We start from the raw sequence: 15267 nt of genomic DNA, 5'->3' as shown, positions 1-15267 counted from the left end.
TGAAAAATGGCAAAAAGAAATATAACAAAATGTTCAATATGTTTTCGTCATAAGAATAAAAAAGACCTGTCACACAACTACTAGGTTGTCAAACTAAACAAAAACTCCGAACCTCAGATTTGTAACTGTTCAATTGCAATCGGTGTCCACCGGAAATTAAAATAACTGCGCTCAAAAGATTCCTGATAACGCATTCAAGCCAAAGCCCGATGGTAACGACGTCTACCTAAACGGGCGCGGGGGGCCACTACTCTAACTGGCTGGTCGGCCAGCCAGCCACTCGGTCTGTACACTATTTAGTGGGAATAATGCGCAATCCTCCATAAATTAGCACAATATTGACTTTACGATTCTACCATCGTCGTCGTAAATAAGCAACGTAGAGCCAGCAGGTGACTGGTTGGTTGCTTTCGCTGTGTATCTGTCTTATGGTCAACATCGCGATACGGTCCAACCAGCCAGCAGATTAGATAAAAAGCTTAAAGGTAAAGGAGACTTTAGCAGGCAGCCCGAGCCAAGCAAGCAGCCAGCAACGGTTTGATCGGCTTATTTGAGCTTAAGCGACTGTGAGTCAATTGCCGTGCGTAGCATTCTAGGAAGGCGACGCGCGATTGGGTTTGCTGTTTTTGGCCTTTTGGTGATCGGAATTTCCTGTGAAAATCAGGTGGGAATTCTTTTCCCATGAAAGTCATTGCGTCGTCGTTAGGTCCGAAAGAACTCGACGACGCCACGGCTGGAGTAACGATTCTAAATAATTGGCCGTTTATTTGGAATGTTTGCTACTTGTAAATATTTTCACAACCGCACTACACCTGAGTTAAGGTGCCTTTCTAATTTAAAATGCAATCGGTGAAGGGGATGAAGAGCAAATGTTCGAGACGAGAAGGAGATTAGCACAATTCAACTAATCTGACAGCTTCCATTCTCCGCTAAAAACTTAGACTAACAATTTTCTAACCAAATAATTTGTATAAAATATCTCAAATATGTTTGTTAAGATATCGGTCTTCAAATATTTTCCAAATCACTGTTAAAAATCATGCACTGTTTTTTCAGTATTAATGCAACATGCATTTTCTACGAGTTACTGTGATCGTGGTTTCTTTTTACTTGAAAACACACATTTTTTTAACAAATCAGGTGTCCACTAGTTTGGTTTTGTGAAAATTTACTCGATCAGCCTCCCAGTTGGCCTCGAGGTATGATGCTGGCCTAATAAGCTAGTCGTCGTATGTTCGAATCTCGGTTGGGAGAGGCTGTTGGAAACAATAGGATCGTAGCAACTGGCCCTGCAATTGTCCTGTACTCTAACAGCTGACAGCGAAGTTTGTCGTATGAAAACAGAAGGTCAAGTTTCGATAACGGAATGTAGCACCAAGGCTTTGCCTTGCTTTTTACTCGATCAAACAGCTCAAAAAAGAAGGTGTTTCGAGTGAGAAAGAAAAGGCAACGATTGAACCCCATGCAAAGGAAGGTTGGTTCATTCAAGAAATCAGAGGTAGACTCACCAGATCGGTGGTAAAGTGGTAAGAAACTCTTCGATGGCGATCCTGTGGCGAGGCACCACTGATGGTCAGGAAAACTAGCGAGATTTTAATAGGCTTAAAGATTGACACACATGCTCCAGTTGGGCACCCTAAAATTGCTCTTGACATTGATATTGAGTAATTCTCGCTAAAACGGGGCCACTACTGTCACGAGGTCTTCAAATATGGACTCTTTTGCGCTTAATTGGTTGAGAATGGTTAAAAAATAAGAATTACACTTTTGATACCTCGAAATAGTGGACCCCTCGTTCGCCAAGGGGCCTAACAGTTTCAAAAAAAAAGTTGAATTTTGAGCAAACTTTGAGATCTATATCATGTGATATTTCATATATTTGTCATGAAAAAACTAACAAATGGCTCGGTTCAGTAAAGAAGACGAACAGGGCATTCAAATGTAGTAAAAAAATTTTGGCGGCCATCTTGGATTTGGTCGCCATATTGGATTTTATCAAAAAATGCCCGTTTTCGCCATGATCCCCCAAACCGATTTTAGTTTCAAGACCACCATTAGAAAGCTGAAAAATGCTACAAGAAACATTCATAAAATTAGGTGTGCAATGGCATTAACTGAATAAAACAACCAGTTATTTGTAGCAAGGTTCACAATTTTCATATAATTATTGTGATATTTTCAAAATTTGCTATAAAACAAACTACAAACGACACAGTTTTGTAAAGAGAAGAGAGAGGGCTTATAAACGAAGTGAAAAAAAAAAATTGCGGCCATCTTCGATTTGGCCGCCATGTTGGATTTTACCAAAAAATCCCCGTTTTCTCCATGATAACCCCAACCGATTTTAGTTTCAAGACCACCATCATAAAGCTGAGAAAAAATGCTATAAGGAACATTCATCAGGTTAGGTGTGCAATGGCATTAACTAAATAAAGCAACTAATCAGTCAAGTCGAGCAATCAAATCGAGTAGTCTAGTCGAGCAGTTAAATCAAGCTGTTCAGTCAAGCAGTCCAGTAGAGCAGTTGAGTCGAGCAGTTGAATCGAATGGTTTAGTCAAGCAGTCGGGTCAGGAGGTTAAGTCAAACAGTTGAGTCGAGTAGTTGATTCGAGCAGTCGAGTCGAGCAGTTGTGTCTAATTGTGCAGTTGAACGGTTTGTTCGAGCAGTTGAGTCGAGTAGTCCAGTTGAGCAGTTGAGTCGAGCAATCGAGTTGGGCCGTTGAACCGAGCAGTCGAGTCGAGCAGTTTAATCGAGCAGTTAAGTCAAGTAGTTCAGTCGAGCAGTTGAATCGAGCAGTTAAGTTGAACTGTCGAATCAAACAGTTAAGTCAAGCAGTTGAGTCGAGCAGTTGGGTTGGGTGACTAAGTCGAGCAGTCTAGTCGAGCTGTTGAATCAAGCTATTAGTTGAGTCGAGCAATCAAATCGAGTAGTTTAGTCGAGCAGTTGAATCGAGCAAGCCAGTTGAGCAGTTGAGTCGAGCAGCCAATTCGAATAGTTTAATCGAGTAGTTGAGTCAAGAAGTTCATTCGAGCAGTTGAGTCGAGTAGTCTAGTCGAGCAGTGGAATCAAGCAGTTGAATCGAGCAGTTGAGTCGAGCATCGAATCGAACAGTTGAATCGAGCAGTCTAGTCGAGCAGATAAATCATGCTGTCCAGTCGAGCAGTTCCATCGTGCAGTTGAGTCGAGCAGTCGGGTCGAGTAATAAGTCAAGCAAATGTATCAAGCAGTCGAATCGAGTAGTTAAGTCGAGTAGTCTACTCGAGCAGTTAAATCGAGCTGTTCAGTCAAGCAGTCAAGTCGATCTGTCCAATCAAGCAGTTGAGTAGAGCAGTCGAGTCGAACAGTTCAGTCGAGAAGTTCAGTTAAGCAGTCCAGTCGAGCAATCAAATCGAGCAGTCTAACCGACCAGTCCAGTCGAGCAGTCTAGTCAACCAGTTGTTTTGTTTTGTTTTGTTTTGTTTTGACGAAATTTTTTTCTGTAAAGTGAAAGAGTTTCTGGCGCGAAGAACGATAAACTGAATGAATTTGAAAAATTTTCATATGCAGGCCAATAATATATTGGGTCGTTCAATGGCAGGTGGGACTCCAGCTCACACTCTTTCGTTTGGTACCCAAATGTTTTTGCAATTAAACTACTGCAGCACCCTGATCATCGATGGTTGGCAACAGACTGCTCGCTTTTACCGTGCTACAGTTGTCAATGGATCAATGTGACTAGTTCAAACCTTCTACAGAAGCCACCAGACAAAATATGAAACGTGGTTCTAACTCCTTAAGAAAGATGTTAAATACATCGAAACGTCGGGCATAGAATAAATAAGTGTCGTTTTGCTTTGCTGTATGACTGTCCTGCCGAAAACATAAAGTTTGGAATCATCAACAGTCGATAGTTCCACTTTGATCATAGCTCTAGCCATCCCAAGTCCCTACCTAGCGCCTCCACGTGGTCATACCCGGTAATGCTCTATTGATTAGCCAAGCTAGGAGGTGCGATGCTGGGTAGTTCCCGGCTGTCCGATCTCAAAACTACGGTTTTAAGCCATCACCGTCAAACCTAATGCTGGGAGGCGGCTTTTATAACCCCATGCCCTTGAAGTGATGGTGGCTTTCGCCTACTACTGCTACTATTTGTATAATATTTATCATTTAAAACTTTCTGGAAATGCAAGAGTTATAAAATGCTTTAAAATCAATACCGCCCTTTACCAAAAACCAAAATTTAAAATGTGAATTAAATTGTACTGAATAAATTAAATGGAGTTATTCGACGAGGCAGGCTTCAGAACAAATTAGGATATTAAAATTTTTCCCGGCATTTCAAATGTTTTTTGGTGTCTTTTTCAAGACACCAACGCACAGTGGAACCATTCTGGAAAAAGGCGGTCAAAAGTCTTTTCTCGCTTTTCCTGACGTTTTTGAACTTAGGTGACTTCGGAGAAGTTTCTTAAAACAGTATACTGCATTTGTTGACATTTTCATACAATTAGATATTAAGGGGATAACAAATTTGAAAAATGAACTTTTTATAGGAACTAGATAGCATGTTCATGTGATCGGCAAAGTTGTAGAATTTTGAATTTCATGAAACTTTACTTTTACTAAGTATCTGCATCATATGGTTTGCGAGATATAATTAACTTTCTGTCGTGGCCCCCTTATAATCAGCTTATTAAACTTTTTGTATACAAAACCTCATCTAACAGGTTTGACATGTTCTACAAACTTTTTGACACTATCAAAATACGTAACTTTCTAGGAGGTGTAAATATCGTATGTTGCTTTATTTGTTTTAAAAATTGATTTGAAACATAAATTTTACCGTTTTATTTTTTCCGTAAGTATTTTTTCCGTAAATAGGCACCTACTGGCAGCTAAAGTTAGCATCGCTTGAACCGCCATAGAATATAGTCCGTGATTTTTGGCACACTTATACTATATTCTAACTTTTTTAAGAAACTTCTCCGACGACACCTAAGCTCAAAAACGTCAGGAAAAGCGAGAGAAGACTTTTGAGCATCTTTTTCCAGAATGGTCCCACAGTGCAACGGAAGCCGAAACGTCAAGAAAACATAAAATGTTTGTGTTGACAAATGGCTTTTCCACGGCTTTTCAAATCAATAGCTGTCCTTCTGTTATGAAGGAGAATGTTGTATACCGTTCTGATTCAAATTTAAAACAGTCTTAAACTTCAAACACTTCAGAATATTTGCGATACTAAAAGCATTTTATTCTGAAGTGTTCGAAGTTTGAGACTGTTCTAAGTTCGAATCATAACGGTATGATTATCTATACTGAATCTATATTTTCTTTTTCCATGTATAGTGGCTTTATTGTAACGATTGAGCCTGGCAGTTTCTATAATATTGCCTATTTTTTATTGCTTTGCTTTTTATTCAGAGGCAAATATTGTACCCGATAAATCATATTAGTATGGTCAAAACTCTCTTCGACTCAAAGTACAAAAAATCATCCACATATCGCCGCCAATGGTAGAAGATTTCCACCACTCAACACAGTTTCTGTGTTTGCCATGAAAAGCTCACATAATAAGAAATGTAAATATGGGTTCTCCATAGGTGCGCTTTTAGTTTGTTCATAAAATTTATTTATTCGTTTACCAAAAATCCTCCATACAAGGCCTAGTCATTTTTAAGGTTTGAATCCTAATTTGAGTAAGTGTTTGTTGTTTGTGACGTTTTAGTAGAATACGAAAATCTTTTCTTTTTCTATTTGCCGGACGTATGATTCATGTAGTGATAAAAATCAACTAGCACAGTATTTCAATTTTCTCAAAAACGCCTTTGTAAATAAATCAAAGCTGTCACTTGGTATAAACGCGAAGTTCACCGCACGTCAGAGGTGACTGCGATTCGTTCACCTCGCCCAACGAAGCCGACGTGTAGTAGTCCCAGATGAATTCCCACCAGACAATAATGCATGAATGGTTGAATATTTATTTATGTAGGTATTTATCACCGCTTCACCGCCACACCGCTCCGATCGACGGTGACGCCTCTTTACGTCTCACGCACGCTTCACCGGTGACGGTGCACGCGGTACGGTCGGCGTTGAGGGGTTCGCAGACATGTACCGTGTACGTGTCATGTAATTTTTTGAATATGTAATGACACGGATCGAATAAATCATCTCGATGTCACTTGGCAGGATGGCGTGCTTTCCGCCAGGCTGTGCGAAGACGATGCCGCGAGACTGCGATGTTTATGCAACTCATCGCAAAATATCACCTACCTATGCCCCCGCATAGTAGGTAGTTGTGATCAATTATAATTGCTTCCAGCCGGTTTCCAAACTGTCAGCACCGGCCCGGCAACCAACACCGACTCCGACTCGACTCTCGGGTCCGTTGGTGGCAACATGATAGCTGTCAACACACAGATGGGTGTGTAGGTGCATATGCGGAATGGCTGGTACTTTTTCAACAGACAATTGTTGTTGTTTCTAATGGTTTACTTAGCCCGTAATCGGAATTGTGGAGCTGTACTTTGTGTCTGACTAAGGAATTCCATAATCTTTCCTCAACTAAGGAGTCCTGTAAAACAGTTGCACCCCTTTTGGATTGACTTCTCATTTTTGTCTCGCCAAAGAAAAAACCGAACAGTAAACAGGTATTTATTTCTGGATCCAATTAAGTGAATCATTTAGTGCTCCGGTGGCGATTTTCATGTTTTTTGTGCTCCCTACAAGCAGTCGTCGCACAATTGATATGTCAAGAAACGTCACCCGGTCGATCGTCGCATCGGTGCGCAACCGGAGACAGGAAGCCTCTATAAATCAACCGAGAGCCGTCCATCGTTGTTGACTTGGCAGCAGTAGCAGAGTGGTTCTTGCTAAACAGCCTCCGCCAGCCAGCCAGGCAGGCAGTTAATTTGTCCACCGGTGTGAAGAAACACTTGCTGCAAGTTTCCATTTTGAACCGGTTGATTGCCGCTTCGCCCGCAGGCAGACGCGACCAAATCGGAATCGTCAACCACCTCATCCTCATCATCATCACCAGCACATCGTCCCGCCCAGCGCTGCGCTGGTAGCTGGAAAATTGTGTCCGTCCGGCTGGACGGATGATGGGAAGCGCGACAGCAGCCAGTCGATCCGAGACAACGGGGAAGATTTATTACGGTACCTACTGGGCTCGACCTTTTCGGGAAACATGACTAGTTACACTTTGCTCCCCACGTTGTACAAGTGCACCGACCGGCTTTCAATCTACAAGTAGAGGTTATCTATGAAGCGGTGATGCTGCTTTCAACGGCGGTTGTCGGGCGACAATTTAATGATAAGCAGCCGCGGCTGGGATTTCGTTTTGTTTCCGCTGGGGGTTTATTTTCGGAATCTTTCGCAAAAGTAAGGAAAACTTTGACTGTCTTTTGAACATGAAGCCTCTAAATTATTTTTAATCTGTTTAGGTTATATATGACGTAAATATGCAACAGACTCTCTGCATGAAAATATTCAGAACCATTGATACAGCTAGTGTATTTATGTGTTATTGTGTGCAAATGAAGCTTTGAATAATAAACATTGGAACTAGATTTAATAAAATAATCAATACCCTACTCATCATGAGAATCAAATGATCGTAAAGCGAGATAACGTTATCAAGTATAAATTAGAAAAAAATAGTACAAAATGTCGCCCAGAAGAAACTATTTAACTGCAACATTTCTTCAGTTGATGAACGCTGTTGGAGGTAGGCTGTCATTCCAAGAAATATAAAAATGCGAGTGTCACGAAAAATGATAGATTTTGAGCGCAAATATCTCGCTCATTTCTTAACCATTTTGAACGGCATTTATATCAGTTGATCAGAAAACTTTTTACGAATGAAATATTGTGAAAACAATTTAATTTTCAATATTGACTATTGATAAATGCGTAAACATTAAGCATTATCAATCAACCAATCACGTGCCAGCACATTTTTGCTTGCCATGTCTGGGACGACACCCTACTAGCCCGGTTGTTACGAAGTAGTTGTGGTAATCGAATTATGATTAATTTTAGTCGTAATCCGGTTGATTCAACTAAATGGACCTAAATTCTAACATTTTTTTCGTTTCCATTACTGAAAAACAGAGACCAGATCTTCCCGTCTCAGCAGGTTAATCCCAGGATTAAGAGTTTTTTACGGACCTACAGATCAAACGGTCGTATCTACGGATTTAAACATTACGGTAAAGGTTGACAATTTCTTTTAGCTACAAAAATACGAATACACGAGCTGATATAAAAATTTCTAAAGTACTTCTTCTGGATATAAAAATGTTTAAGACTTCACCCTGCTTTATCGACACAGATTTCGCAGCCGGTTATTAGAATACAAGACAATTACTGGGCTAGTGCAACGATTCTTCTGACTCCTAAGGCATCGCTCAACCGAGATTCGAACATACGACGACTTGTTAGACTATTAGACCAATCCTTTACTACTGTGAAGTGAATAACGTTGTTCCTTATAATCAAGTAGCTGGAATCTTTGTCCTATTTGCTTTAATTAGCATTACTCCTTTTTGATTAGAAACAGTTGAACATTCAAGCTTTCAGAAAATGCAACCAAATGGCGATGAAAAGGTTACTAAAATACGCCAAACAAAAGGCAATGAAGAGACGGCGAACCGACGGCGTAAAGACAATGAAAATTCGAAGTAAAAATAACGAAAAAGTTATGGAAAGATGGTGGAAATACGATGAAAAGTTGACAAAAATACGACAAAAATATTGAACGACAAAATACGGAAATAGTATGAAAACGATGGAAAGCCGTCGAAACTACCGAAGAGAAAAAAGCACGACAAACAGACGATGCACGATAAACAGACGATGAAAGAAGGCGAATATTCTGTTGGAAAAAACACGGCGATAAAACAATGAAAGCAAGAAAGAAGACAAAAAAATGAAGAAAAGAAGACAAAATGACAGCGAAAAGACGCCATAACCATAGCAAAACAGACGACAAAAAGTGTTCCTTGCCACAATTACCATTACAATAATACGACGAAAAACGATGAATACAAAGAGAACACAAAAGACAAAAGAAAGACGAGAAAATGACGTAAAGATGCCGAAAAAGTGGGCTGGTACCGAATGGCCGAAACACAAATGGCCGAATCACGAATGGCCGAAGTCCAAATGGCCGAATTTCAACAACAGTCTCAGAAGGCCGAATCTTGAAAGGCCGAATCACGAATGGCCGAAACACAAATGACCGAATCACGAATGGCCGATATCCAAATGGCCGAGTTTCAACAACACTCACAGAAAGCCGAATCGCGAATGGCCGAATAACGAAAGACCGAATCACGAATGGCCGAATCACGAAAGGCCGAATTTTTTCGGAATGCCTAAATAACTATTCAATAAAAACATGAATTGGCAAGCAGTTAACTAATAACTTTAATCAAACAAAAAAACACAATAAGCAACACAACTATTTACGTTAGCGTATAGATGATTGAAAGTTCTTTCTTCCTCTAAGCGCAAATGATTTACGTCCATTAAAAGGTGCGAGACCTGTTTACCGTGTCAGCAGCAAATATTTCCTAGATGATTCAGGGCGAGATGGCCGCAGGGGGCAGCCCCCCGCCCTCAGAAACCACTTCTATTTTGGCACATGCATTTTCCTAGATTTACTGACTAGTAGGGATTATCTGTTAGTTAAGTCCGAACGAGCGGCAGCGAGTAAGGACACCATGTACCCAACGTTTGTGCAGATCAAAGGCCGTGAATATTTTCTGCCAAATATGAAGTTGTGCCATTCGTGTTTCGGCTTTTTATGATTCGGTCATTCGTGATTCGTCCATTAGATATATTATACCATTTGTTATTTCGGCCATTTGTGTTTCGGCCATTCGTAGGTAATCCGAAAAAGTAATGCCAAGTAGATGAACAGACGAAAGACAACAAAAAAACGATGAAAAAACGCCGAAAAACAGCGACAGAAAAGTGAAAAGTGACTAGAAAACACGACGAAAAACAGTACCCAAGTAGCACACGTTGTCACAATTGAGTCGCAGCGGCTGATATGCGACAAATTTAAATGTAAAACTTCGGTTACAGTAACCTAAAATATAACAGTTGTGTAACCGAAATAGCGCAACTTATGTAACTAAATATGGTTACATTAACAGTTACTCAATAACCAATATGTAACATGTATAGTTACAAAATGGTTACTATTGAAGTTACACATAAATTGTAAATTGACTTTCAATTGGTGGCAAATTAGTTATCTTGAAACTTTTATTGCATAGCGAAAACAATGCAGCAGGTTTATTATTTCAATCTATGGCTGTCAACGTCAAGCAGTAAATTTAACTGTTGAATATAGAAGAGTGTATATATTTCGCTTGTTATTTCAACACAAATTTCAATGCAGTTTCAAATTTATGGTGAAATGCATGATTCTAGCTTTGAAAAATTCACGCGCTCTTATTTAATCTAGCTTTTCGTTACTTACTTCTTTGAAAAATTGATCTTTTGTTTGCTTTTTTAATTTTATTCTTAGCAATAACGAATTAGTGAAGCATTCACCTAGAAATCATTCAAAAACAAATTGTTTTCGCTATCACTTAGTAAAATTCATAGCCATTTTGCCTTTGGTTTTAACTACTACACCATCGTCCTTGAAGTTTTGTATCGTTTTCGGCATATTGCATGAAATGATATGAAGCAGACATTGCTCATAGATATCGGGAAAATGTGTTTTTTAGTGATTGTTGTGAAAAGAAAGTGTTAATTTAATATCAAAGAATAGTTTCAGTTTGAATAATACAGTTTACCAGCAGTATTAATCATAGAAGGTTACATTTCAGTTACATTCTAGTTGCACGTAATCTTAGCCTTCGACCTGGTTACGCTATCGGTTACGGTAACCAATATTGAATCTGTTGTGGTCACTTATTTCTTATGTCATTATTTCTAAGTTACACTGTAACCTATTTTCATTGCCGGTTTCGTTTCGATGTAACTTGATCGTTTTGACGTTTGAGAATAATCAAAATTTGTTTACTTAAAACCAATGTCTGTGCGGAGACGATTCCAAGTACCATCAATTAAGTAAATAAACACATTTACAAGAGCATTTTACAACCCGTGTACCAATTGTTTATCTTTACCATTAGCAAAATTCTTGAGATCTAGCTTTTGCTTAATCTGTTGTGTTTACAAGGAACAGTGAACAAGTTGTTGCGAAAATGTTACTAGTCGACTATTTTTGACTTCGTAACTGCTCGTAACGGAAAAATAACTGTTTTGCGACCAGCAAGTTGATGACAGTTTGGAAAAAGGTTCCATTTGTGTCACTTGATAACTATTTGGTAACTCGTAACTGAAAGGTGACTGTTTTGCGACGACCAAGTTGTTGACAGTTCGAAATTAAAGTTTCAATTTGGTCATTTGGTAACTACCTGGTAACTTTTTAAGATTTTTGTCACTAGAAAACTAAAAAGTAACTATTTTTAATTTTATGTAACCTAACTCGTTACAGGTATCCTAAATGTAACTGCTGTGCAACCTTTTTGTATTTTTTTATATCTATGATTAGTTACAAGTGCTACTTGGGTATAAATACTCTCAAATTCTACTTTACGTCCACTATTGGGAGACGAAAAAAAATCGGTCGTAAAAAAAGAAGACGTTAATTCAAATTATGAACGTAAAGCGAGAGGACATTAAATAAAATTTTGAACGTGAAAAAATAGGACGGTAATTCGAATTTTGAACGTTAAAAGAACACGCAGAAAAATAATTTGTAAATGCAAAGGAATTCTTTATAAATTAAACAAAATTATTGAATCAAAAATACACTCGAGTCGCTTTTTACGCGAAGGATACGTCCCGCGTAAATCAAAACCGCGTTAATTCCGAAAATCGCGAAAAAAAAACACGTAAATTCCGAAATTCGCGTGAAAAAACCTCGTAAATTCCGAAAATCGCGTAAAAAACCGCGTAAATTCCGAAAATCGCGTGAAAAAACCTCGTAAATTCCGAAAATTACGTAAAAAACCGCGTAAATTCCGAAAATTGCGTAAAAAACCGCGTAAATTCCGAAAATCGCGTAAAAACCGCGTAAATTCCGAAAATTGCGTAAAACCCGCGTAAAACAAACCGCGTAAACTCCGAAAACCGCGTAAAAAAACGCGTAAATTCCGAAATTCGCGTAAAAAAAAACCCATAAAAGTCGAAATTCGCGTAAAAATAGTCGCGTCAAAAAACCGCGTAAAAAGCGACTTCAGTGTAAGTAGTTTTGGGTTAAATAACGATCTAGAAGAAACAAAAAGAGTATGTATTCAACTTAAAAAATATTTTTTTTATAAATATGATACAAGTGGAACTTAACAAGAGTTATTATTGTTTCTTCTATCATCATTTATCTACGTGAAAGGACGTTTTGAATTACTCATTCCAATTACTCATGATATTTGACGACAATGTTAATTCAAATTTTGAACGTAAAACGAAAGGATATTAATTCAAGTATCGAACGTAAACAAGTGGACGTAAAAAAATGTCATAAAATGAAATTCGAGTGTATTTATTTAGTACATCTATAAAGGTAATGAGGAGATGCAACATCGACCACAAATATCAAAAAAGGCCACAAATTACAATAAAAAGATCATCAAGGGCAACCAAAATGTCACAAAAGACGATTAAAATAACTGCATATCGCTGAAAAGAGATAGATAGACGAACATTTTTTCAAAACATTCGAACATTCGAACATTTGTTCAAAATTCAAGACTTAAGACCTTGCAATATCGAAGACTTCTACTAAAAATTCAATTCTAACCCTCAATTGATCAACCGATTGCTCAACGGAATCTAATCAACCGGGCAAAGCACACTGGTCCAGATCATTTTTGGGACGCATCCAAAGGTTTTTCGATGCAAACTCGGTTGCGGTAACTTGGTTGCTCGAAGGGAACGTTGGGACGCACGAAAGTTCCAAACAGACAGGATTATCGGTGACACGATCTCGCCATCTCCCTAGGATCTTTGCTACACACACAACTGGCTGAACATTCCTACGCCGCTCGAGTGTTTAAAGACCCGGTAGACGACAACGATCGCATACAACTTCTATAGATCGAACTGGCGAATATAATTTCAAGTCATCAGCACACTTTAGTCTGCATCCAACTCCATGCAGCGAGGGAATATCGTTAAAAACAACATAAACATGAGAGCCTAAAACCAATAAATGTTATCCAATAAATGTTATATGTTTTAGGCATAGTCAATGACCGAAGAATAGTAGGTCGAAACGTCCGCTGAAAACACAGTATTGGTCTAATTTTCACCGAAAATATCAAGAAACTCAGATTATAAACATGAGAGGTCCCACGTTGCTGCCTTGAGGCACACGGCACACCCGACAAATGAAATAGGAGTCAAGCTGCACACGCAGAACTCTGCCGCATAAATAGGAAGTGAGCCATTCCGTGAAATTTCGAGATACGCCGAGTCCATTTGCCATTCTTGGAAGATTTGACGAATATAAGGAACAAAGGCTTCACTAGCGCCATTACAAGCGGGTGAAGACTATCGCAAGGATACCGTCAGGTCCAGGACAACAGGAATTCTTCAGTTTTTAGCAGCTGACAGTACTTATATACCATGTACTTATATACTGATAACACTGGAACATCAGCAGCAGGGATATTAATTGCGTCAGAATCAAATGCCGATTGTTTAGCGAATATCAACGAAAAATTTTGCCAACAACTCACATAGTTCCATTGTAGTTTCAGCTTCGGTTTCAGTGAGATAAACATTAGAAGCGATGACAGAATGTTTCCGCTTTGATTTAAGTTTTATAGTCATTTAAGAGTCATGGTAATCATGGAAGCAAAAAGGGACCGTGTCAGAAGCCTGTTTTTGAAAAATCTTCGACCGTATGATATTTTAAAGAACCTGAAGCCACTCGGAATGTACAAAAGATTCATCTTTCGTTCCATCAAGCGATATGAGGAAATCGGTTTTTGGAAAATACTACCCAAACCTGGCCGTAAAGGCACTGTAAGGACACCGGATGCCATCAAATGAGTAAGAGAACCAGATCAGTCTGGGCATAAGATGGGCGAAGCACTGAGAATTTCGCAGTCAACCATGGAGATTGTATTGAAAGATGGTCTTCGATAGATTCCATACACAAAATTACGGGTGCACGGCTTGACTGAAAAGCAGAAGGTTGCAAGAGTCGAAAGATGTCGGCAGCTGGTTAAGCGGCCCGGTGATTGCGTAATTCTGTTTCCGGACGAAAAAATGTTCCTGCTACAGGGTCAGCACAACCAATAAAATGATCGGATATATGCAGCACATCTTTCTGATATTCCTCGGGAAAGACTGGCTGTTTAAAGGTTCCAGAATTTTAATCCAGGGTCATGGTAAGGCAATGTTTCTCCAAAAATTTAAAGGTTCCATTGCTGTTCATTGGACCTGGTGTAAAAGTCAACACTAAAAATTACATCGATAATGTTTTGAAGAACCATTTGTGTCTTAAACTTAAAAAACTAGAAGAATGCACCATTCTGCTTCCAACAAGATTCTGCACCGTCTCACCAGGCGAAAGCTAAAGCAGGCTCGATGTGAGGGCAATTTTCCGGATTTTATTTCTTCGAAAGAGTGGCCTGCCACTACGCCTGATTTGAATCTCCAAAGGATTCACTGTTGTTCACTTGAAAGTACCCAGCAACGTTTGGAGACGATTTGTGCCAGCTGTAACGTTTTACAGCAACGATTGCGACTGGTAATTAAAGCAAAGGAAGAAAGATTTGAATTGGACTAATTTAAGACAAATGTTATGGATATACTTCCTATTTTTGTGACCATTTACTGATACTGTTGGGGAAGAATAAATGCTTAATGCGAAAAATGTAGATTCAAATTGAAAAGTTCTGGATATTAGGCCAAAAATATCAAGAACTTAGCGAAGGTGGATGTCTAACTCACAGCTCTCAATCTCTAGTTGAGCGTGTTGTTTAACCATTTACACCACTAAGCCGTCTATTTACTTTACTGGCAATTATGACTACTCACCCTGTACTTTGGTGTATTGTTTCAAACAAGGATAATAATTCTTCCATAATTCTGAGTTATTCTGATTCTTATGGTAAATAGAGCACCTTTTATAGAGCCTCCCGAGTAACAATTTGAATTTTATCACACTCTTATGATGACATTTACGACCAAAATTGGTCTTGAAGACCACCATAAAAGTACAATAAAACTCACACTGTTGCTTAGGCTCT

The 15267-nt window shown here is 39.0% G+C and overlaps 1 protein-coding gene across 7 annotated transcripts in view; it reads right to left on the bottom strand.

Annotated features, from left to right (window-relative positions):
• Positions 1–15267, bottom strand: part of LOC128744350 (uncharacterized) — a 221047-nt gene that overhangs the window by 40045 nt on the left and 165735 nt on the right. The gene's annotated exons all lie outside the window — the stretch shown is intronic.

The sequence above is a fragment of the Sabethes cyaneus genome, chromosome 3 (assembly GCF_943734655.1).
Source record: "Sabethes cyaneus chromosome 3, idSabCyanKW18_F2, whole genome shotgun sequence".
Taxonomy (NCBI): Eukaryota; Metazoa; Arthropoda; class Insecta; order Diptera; family Culicidae; genus Sabethes; species Sabethes cyaneus.
This window is presented reverse-complemented; position numbering and strand designations above follow the sequence as displayed.